The 8,926-nt window shown below is 42.0% G+C and overlaps 1 long non-coding RNA gene across 1 annotated transcript; it reads left to right on the top strand.

Moving 5' to 3' along the window:
- Positions 1 to 3,782: 3,782 nt before the first annotated feature.
- On the top strand, positions 3,783 to 8,926 carry LOC147327248 (uncharacterized). Its single transcript, XR_015129835.1, has 3 exons — positions 3,783 to 4,493; positions 5,674 to 5,912; positions 6,073 to 8,926. It is a non-coding gene; the product is annotated as an uncharacterized LOC147327248 (long non-coding RNA).

Genomic DNA, 8,926 nt, shown 5'->3' with positions numbered 1-8,926 from the left:
TAACCAGTGAAACTCCTGTAATGGAGAAAAAAAACAGGACCATACTTGAAATACCACTGTTCACAAAAACATTAACCAACAACATTACTTTGGTTAGTTTGACACAAAAGCCATCCTAACCATGTCTAGTAAGAGAGAATAATACATAATAAGGCAGGGCTGCCCCCGTGTGGTCTCATAGTAGAATAACAGTTTAATTTCTCATTTTTAAAAACTTGAGAAATTTCATATTCATATTCAAATGTATTCAGGCTCAAATGAAACTGATAACACAAATGTTTGCAGACACAGATGTTTTTTTTACAGAAAGAAAGACTAGTGTACCAGATTAATCCTGTTTTATGGCCTGTCCGAGGTCTACCCCGCCCTTTGCCTAATGACAGCTGGGATGGGCTTCAGCCTCCTTAATGACCCAGTAGTTAAAAAGATGGATGGATTTCCTGAAATAGAAAAGTCACTGAAATAACGTTAACTGTCAAACATAGAACAACTATGACAAACAGTCAACACTATCTGAGATCCTGCTGGTGGTTAGGGAGGATATACGTGATTCTGTTTGTTGTTTAAACATATTTATAGAGTTAAGAGTTCAGATTGCTGGAAGAACAACATTCACGCTGTCTGATTGCTGTTTTTCTCCCAAAATGTAGAAACACCTGCTAACCATGGCACACTCTGCTTTTCCATTAGGTCTGTGCAAATACTACTTAAGTACACTCATCCTCCTGTGCCATTAGTGATATTAACAGAGTGTATTTTTTGACATATATAATATAGTTAGTATAGTTATTATACTAGCCGTAGCTGCCCCGCTTATTTTAGACATTCACAATAAAAAAGTAAGCGATAATATTTCAATATCAAACGTCATAATTAAGGTCAACATCTAAATAATGCTGTGTACAGACTCACACAGGTGTTAAATTACAGCATAAACTTACCTTAGACCTTCCTCCGTCATTCTCCTCCTAATTGTGCTCGGAGACACAGAAAACGTATCGGCAATTACCCCGATGGTTATCCAGGACAGCACTAAAGTCCTGAGTGCTGCAGCCGGGATTTCAAGACGTGGACGACCAACATTTGAAGACTGTTCTTCCTCGGCGTATTCCAAACGAACACGGTGCTGAATTGATCTTAAACTTTCGACAATGCTGTCATCGATGCTAACATCTTGAAGAGCAATTATCATCCCAAGCATTTCAGAAACATCATCTAAACGACTCAAAACAGTATCTACAGGTAAATGTATCTACCCTCTCTATCTGATCTGCTAAAATGAGCAGAATTGACTGAAGTTCACACCAGTCCGCCATCCTCCCTGACCTTTGACCTAGCACGTTTTTGCTACCTGTGGCAGCCGTCCGCGGAGCAGGTATCCAGGAAAACTAGTCGATAGTAAACGATCAGCCAATAGGCGCAAAAGTCAAGCCCACTTGTTGTGTGCCCACCTTATTACTAAATTAGGCAGAGCACTCTGAATTGAATCAGGACATAAAGCACGGTCTTTATGTTGCTTTATTGAACACTGTCCATCTTACAACTAGCCACTTAACGGGGCTTCCTTCGGACAACCACATCCGGTTCAAAGGTCATCACATTAAGACATAGCCATATCAATACATGACACCCCCCTTTTCCTTAGATTCAAACTTTAGTTGTAATAACTTTGATGTCTTTTTTTCCCCCAACATTGAACATTCTTCTTGTCTTACTTTCTAACAATTATATAATCTAAATGTCTCACCACACATGTACCTTTCTTTTTTCAATATATACATGTCGAAATACACATATGAACTTGAAACTTGCCAAATATAAGTTACCTCTTCACCTTAACATATTATAGTTCATTTCACCACAAAATCACAAAACCTCTCGGGTATCTTTTTAGCCCTCTGTGATCTACTTGGTCTCTCTGGCCCCTGGGAGCCCTCTTGTGGTGTTGGAGTGAAGGTGTCAGTCTTTGTGGGTGTTTCACCTTCCTCCCTTTCAGGTATTGTGTCATAGTGTCCTTCTCTGGTCTCATTTGTCTCGTATTTCTTCACATGTGTGGTATTCCGGTGATAGCGAGCTCCTGTTGGTGATTCAATAATGACTTGGTTTCCAGTTCTGCTTACAACTTTGTGTGGTGTTGCGTTGAATGGTGTTGTAAACTTGTCCACTTTGTCTTGTTGAACCAGCACTGTGTCTTCCTATTTTTATTTATTTTTTATTTTTATTTTATTTATTTTTATTTTTATTTTATTTTTCTGAAATTACACACGTTACTAACGTGTGTAATTTCAGAAAAATAGCTCTACCATTGACCAATCTCACCTGTCCTAAGGTTATTTTTCTCACCTCCTATCACTTCCTGTTCCAACACATGGTTGTGTTTTTGTGTAGCTTATCTGGATAGCCGAAATAACTAAAAACTTATAGATAACTTCTTATTTCATAGTTTAATCTTCACTTGCTTCATCCGAAGCACACTCTCTTGTATTCACTCCCTGTATTTTTAGGAATTTGCTACCTTAGCTTAGCTAAGCCAAATAACACAGACCAATTAGTTAAACTACATGAATGTCTCAAAGCCATAAAGACCTGGATGACCTCTAATTTCTGCTTTTAAATTCAGATAAAACTGAGGTTATTGTACTCGGCCCTTAAAATCTTAGAAATATGGCATCTAACCAGATTCTTACTCTGGATGGCGTTACCTTGGCCTCCAGTAACACTGTGAGGAACCTTGGAGTGATTTTTGACGAGGACATGTCCTTCAATGCAGATATTAAACAACTATGTAAGACTGCTTTCCTCGATTTGAGCAACATCTCTAAAATTAGAAATATCCTGTCTCAGAGTGAAGCTGCAGTTATTACTTCCAGGTTGGACTACTGTAATTCATTATTATCAGGATGTCCTAAAAACTCCCTGAAAAGCCTTGTAGTACCATATCACCCTATTAGAGCACTTCACTCTCACACTGCAGGCTTACTTGTTGTTCCTAGAGTATTTAGAAGTAGAATACGAGGGACAGCCTTCAATTTTCAGGCCCCTCTTCTGTGGAACCAGCTTCCTGTTTGGACAGACACTATCTCTACTTTTAAGATTAGGCTTAAAACTTTCCAAAATATATAATTAGGGCTGGACCAGGTGACCCTGAATCCTTCCTTAGTTATGCTGCAATGCGGTGGGCTGCTGGGGGATTCCCATGATGCACTGAGTATTTCTTCTTCAGTCACCTTTCTCACTCACTATGTGTTAATAGACCTCTCTGCACTGAATCATACTTGTTATTAATCTGTCTCTCTTCCACAGCATGTCTTTATCCTGTCTTCCTTCTCTCACCCCAACCGGTCCCAGCAGATGGCCCCGCCCCTCCCTGAGCCTGGTTCTGCTGGAGGTTTCTTCCTGTTAAAAGGGAGTTTTTCCTTCCCACTGTCGCCAAAGTGTTTGCTCAACAGAAAGGCAGTTGTTAGAGGGTGAATGGCAGGAACACTGTGTCTGCTGCCTCTTCTCTTGCCTCTGTGTATCAGTGAGTATTCAACAACAGTTTCTATATTTAACTGCAGGTTCTTACTGCATAATTCTGTCTGTATAATATGAAAATGATTCAATGCATCGAGTTATGCCAAACCTCACAGAAACTGTGCACGGTGGGTATTCTGAATTGCTGCTCGGCACATATATGCAGACCACAGTCAGAGCCTTACCCTCTGCAGCTTGAAGTCACACAGAGGTAACCCACTCGCTCTCTGTCAGCACGCAGTCGCAGACTCGTGAGCAGTGTTGGTCAAGTTACTTGAAAAAAGTAATCAGTAACTAATTACTGATTACTTCCCCAAAAAAGTAATCCCGTTACTTTACTGATTACTTATTTTCAAAAGTAATTAATTACTTAGTTACTTAGTTACTTAGTTACTTTTTAAAAACACGATTTACAACCTGAAGAGGTGATAAAGCGATAGATCTTTCAGCCCAATTCTACTTTTTCTACATAATCCATCATACAAAATGTAATCAAATGGAAAAGTCTCTTTTTTTAACTTGTTTTATCATTTTTAATCTTTTAACTTTATGCATCAAGCAAAAATTTAATTATATGCAACATTCTCTGAGTTGAATAAATGAGTTTAACATTTAAACCTATTTTCTGCACATTCCAGCACATAAAATAAAATAATTTTTTGTGTTTACACTCACTCTTTCAAATAGATGCAAGTAAAACACAGCAGAACATAAATAAAGTCAAAGACTCAGCGGTCCTGTTGCTCTATTTTCACCTGTAAAGCAGGACTGCAGTAGGCGGAGGTTTACCCTGGTGCAGGTGTGCAGCGGTCAGTGGAAGGATACGGCAGTGTCTCTGTGAGTTTCCCATTACGTCGTTGCGCTCTTGGTGCTTCCTTGGAAGTTTAGGGTTTTTTTTCGCTGTAAAAAGAAGTTTTCTTCCCACGCACGATGGACGCTAATGTTTTTGTCACTTTTTATGGAATCAAACTCAAAGTAAGGTCAGTACTTCCACGCTTTAAACGCTGCATGCTCATACTCTCTCCCACACTCGATATGTGATCCATTGTTGATCTGCACACAGCTGTTGTCACTAACGGCGCACTCGCTTACGTCACTGTCGTGAGACATTCTCGCAAAAAATCACGGTTTTAGTAACGCAGTAACGCAGCGTTCCTACGGGAAAGTAACGGTAATCTAATTACCGATTTTGCAATAGTAATCCCTTACTTTACTCGTTACTCGAAAAAAGTAATCAGATTACAGTAACGCGTTACAAGTAACGCGTTACTGCCCATCTCTGCTCGTGAGCGAGGTTTTTTTTTTCTTTTGTTTTGCTCTTCTACTCTTAAGAGCTCCATTAGCCACACAGAGGGCACAATATGTTCTGCATTGCTTCTCAAAGGTAGCATTGGTTAGTGATCATGAGCTGTTTTAGGTTTATAAATCATTGGTTTACACCACATTCCTCTGAATTAATGTCACAAATTGACAAACTGACAGTGAGATACAGTGAAGTGTGTAGAACATGTAATTCAAATCAGAGCACGAGCAGAACAAGAGCATGAAGCTGAGATCAAACTTCATTTGCTTCCATCTATAAGGTGCAGGTCACTGAGGTCTTCTGACAGAAACCTGCTGGTGGTTCCTCGTTCTAGGCTGAAAACTAAAAGAGACTAAGTGTGTCTTCAAGGCTGTTGGCTGATAATCTATGGAATGCACTAATATTACATCTGATCTCTGCCTTCTGAACATTTGAAAGAGCAGCTCTACTTATTTGTACACACTTAATTTTAGGTAGTGGATATTATTATTGTCTTTTAATGTTTGTATTTATTTTTATTGATTATTATTGTGAAGCACTTTCTCTATAGAAATATTTTACCTTCATTTCCCTTCTGTAACTTTATGAAAGCCAAAAGCAAAAAGAGACGATAAGTAACTTTGCATAAATGTGTGGAGCTTTGCAGCTTTGCAGTTCATAAAGCTTCATAATGACACTATGTGACTATGCAGTGTCCAATATTCAAACTGAAATGCAGTCATTAGAGAGTGAATGGCAGCAACACTATGTGTGGTGCCCTTTTCTCTTTTCTCTGTATCAGCGAGTGCTCAGCTACAGTATCTATATTTAATGGCTCTGGTCCTCACTGTGTGTTTCTGCCTTACTTCTGAGAGCAGATATTTTACAGGTACAAAGAAAAACTGGCAGTGACCTGGTGGGCGGGGGATTCCTCTTTCAGGTGTGACGGCGAACACAGAGGTCGCTCTGCAAAAGAGAGTCATTGGAGGTGATGAATGTGAGCGACAGTATCATGTACAGCTCAGAGCAGTTTATCCACATGGACCTTCCAGCTTGTGTGGAGGCTCTTTGATCAGCGACCGCTGGATTCTGCAGCTCACCGTCTGAAGCCAGGAGGGTGAGGAGACCAGAGCAGCAACTAAAACTTGTTAACCCAAGGAATGTCTAGTAGCCATGTTTTTGCTATTCAGTAAAAAGTAAAATACATTCAGACAAGATGAGAAATAAAATATGGTGACCATCAGTAATCATGTTTTATGTTTGCTGTGCACATGCAGGACCATGTTTGCAAATCTAAGTGTGCATCAAGGGGGTCCGGAACAAGAAGTGCAGATAACAGCAGAAGCTGAGATCTATACAGACAAAGACACCAGCACAGGCAGAGTTCATGACATCATGCTGCTGCAGCTACTAGCAGCTCTGATGTCCATCCTATAAAACTACCTGACTGTGAGTTGTGGATGTTTCTGCTTCAGGTTCATGTGTTCTGACAGATACTGATACGTCGTGCTAACTTCAGTTTTAGATTCAAATGATACATTTATGTTCCTGTGGCTCAAAGTTTCTTGCTTTGAAGTTTTTTTTCTTAAAGTTTCTTCTTGACCTGAGCTCTGTGCTGTGAAGTGAGTTCAGCATATGTAGAATATATTTCCTTTATCTTATCCCAACAGTGGGAATCAGGATAAGTACTCACAGGAAGCTGCTTATCAATTGAAAGCCCTGGTTATCAAGTTAACCAGGGCTTTCAATCCTAATGGATGTGGATAAACTATACTGGCAGTGCAGGTTTTAAAAAGGAAGATAAAACTGTAATATTAGAAAAATATGAAGGGTTTAAATGCATAATACAGACTGAAAGTAACAGCTGCTGCAGAAAAACCAGTGTTGTGTGTGTGTGTGTGTGTGTGTGTGTGTGTGTGTGTGTGTGTGTGTGTGTGTGTGTGTGTGTGTGTGTGTGTGTGTGTGTGTGTGTGTGTGTGTGTGTGTGAGTGGAAAATTGCTTAGTAGTAAAAGCACTATATGAATGTGCAAGAACTTCAGATGCTTTGTTCAATAAGACTATCAGGAGGGACTATGCGCTTACCTGCTGCTCCTTGGCAGGTAGCTCCATGCCCTCCTGGGTTTTAATTGCACCTTAGAACACACATGCATCAACACTACAATGAGCGGGTGGAGGGAGGTTTGGAGTCTTCTCCCACCCCCGTTCTCTGCGGCCTGCTGGAGCGGGAGGGCTAGGAGAAGTTGGCCGTCCGACTGCGGTCTGGGGTGTGGGGCCTCCCTGCTGCTACGGAGTCGGGGAGGTCTGCCTCTCCCCACCGCAGGGAAAAGGGTAACACCACCTGGGTCTGGGTGCAATTCCCCCCTCCAGGGGCAAGGGTACCTAGACCCGGTTTGTAGAGTACGCTTGGGGAGTGTGATCGTGTGTACAGCGTCTCTTTATGTCTGTCTCCACGTTGGTTGAGTGTGGAGTAAGTGCACATGAGAGCATGAGGGTGGGAATGGATGTTTGTGTCTGTGTGTGCCTGTATGTCTGTGTCTATATGTCAGGTTGGGTATCAGACGCCACCTCTCTGGGGACACCTCAGGTCCTCCAAGATTTGGAGGCCTATCTCCACCCACCACCACTTCCCCTGCCGGTGGCGGACTCCCTCAGGTGTCGGTGCGTTGGTGGTTCTTTGTGTCTGGGGGTGGGTGTCCAGGTACACACCGGCTCACTCCTTGGTGGCCGCTTATCGGGGCCTGGAGCCTGGGGCTCGCTCGGGCCCCTTCGGAGGTGGGGTGCCCCCGGCCTCTCGGCCTGGGGCTCGGTCACTCAGGCGCAGCTGGGGGCCGGCGGAGCTCATGGGCGCGTCACTGCAACTCCCCCTGGCTTCTGCTCCGCGGCTGCTGAGTGAACCCTCATCTGGGACTCTCCTCAGCTCTTACTGGGACAGTGGCGCGGCTGCCCCTCTGTTGGTCTTCCATGGTCTCTTGTGTTCTGGGGCCCTCTGGATGTCTGGAGTTTTGACCTCCTCCATACCCGCTTCACACCCTGGAGGACGGGGCTGTGGCCCCCCCACACTCCCTAGCAGATCGTTACATGGAGAAACCTTTGGAATACAAGCGCGCTGATCCACACAGGTATGTACACGGGTGTTCACTGCTCGTAGACCCAAATTACACCTTTCTTGGCCGCTACTTCGAAGCACATCTGTCCTGCGTGCTGCACAACAACATTGAATATTTAGTATTTACTGCTGTTTACACTTAGCTAGATTAATGCGATGGTGTTGTGTTTAGTATGTTGCTTTGTTTTTTTTGCTTGTTTTCTATTTTTCTCTCAACAGGTGATCCAGGAGATTTTTTTTCTCCCCCCCCTTTCTCACTGTCCCTCTCCCCTTCTGTTTCTCCTTTCCTTCCTCTTTCTTTTCCTATCCCTCACTCATGTCTGTCCCGTCTGTAACATCTGAAAATAAAATATAATAAATAATAAAAACAAAGATCGACCAAATGGACCAATACGGCAATGCCACGATGATCCATTTGGCAAAGTAAATCCATTGGGTATCCTTGTTGGTCTTCAGACAACAATTCTGATGGCTAAAGAACCAAATGGGACAGGCAAAAAAAAAAAAAAAAAAAAAAAGACAGCAAAAATCCTGACTGACATCATGACCTATCATTACACAGGAGAATCTGATGGATGGATAATTAAGTATTTCATTTAATTAATGTTTGAAAGACAGTTTCAGCTTTTATTCTGTCAGCTGCAAACTTTCTGCTGTTTATTAGTTTAAGAGAAAATAAAACTTAATATAACAACAGAATTTAAACATAGGCTGCAAACTGAAAAATGTCTACGAAAAAATGCTATTGAAGAATTTTAGCCCCTCCCACTGTCCATGTAGTACAGTAGGAGGGTCTAAAGTTGAAAGTTTCAAGGGATCTTCCAGGAATGGTGATGCTGCTTTTCTGGACAAATGATCTCTAAACTTGAACTTAACCAGAGGGATATAGTACAAAGAAAATTCAACAAGGCTTGGCTTACTTTGCGTTAGCTGGCTTGAGAAAACGTAAAACACCAGTCAGTGTCACGCCGCCGGGTATATCAACTTCTCTTTTAAGCTGTGCTTTCTGCTTCACGCTCCGTGC

This window comes from Aulonocara sp. 'chitande type north' Nkhata Bay, linkage group LG6, assembly GCF_057382095.1.
Source record: "Aulonocara sp. 'chitande type north' Nkhata Bay isolate Kocher_YH1m ecotype deep benthic linkage group LG6, A_spYH_male_GT1.1, whole genome shotgun sequence".
Classification (NCBI taxonomy): domain Eukaryota; kingdom Metazoa; phylum Chordata; class Actinopteri; order Cichliformes; family Cichlidae; genus Aulonocara; species Aulonocara sp. 'chitande type north' Nkhata Bay.
The sequence above is the reverse complement of the archived record's forward strand: the minus strand, read 5'-3'. Positions and strand labels throughout refer to the sequence as shown.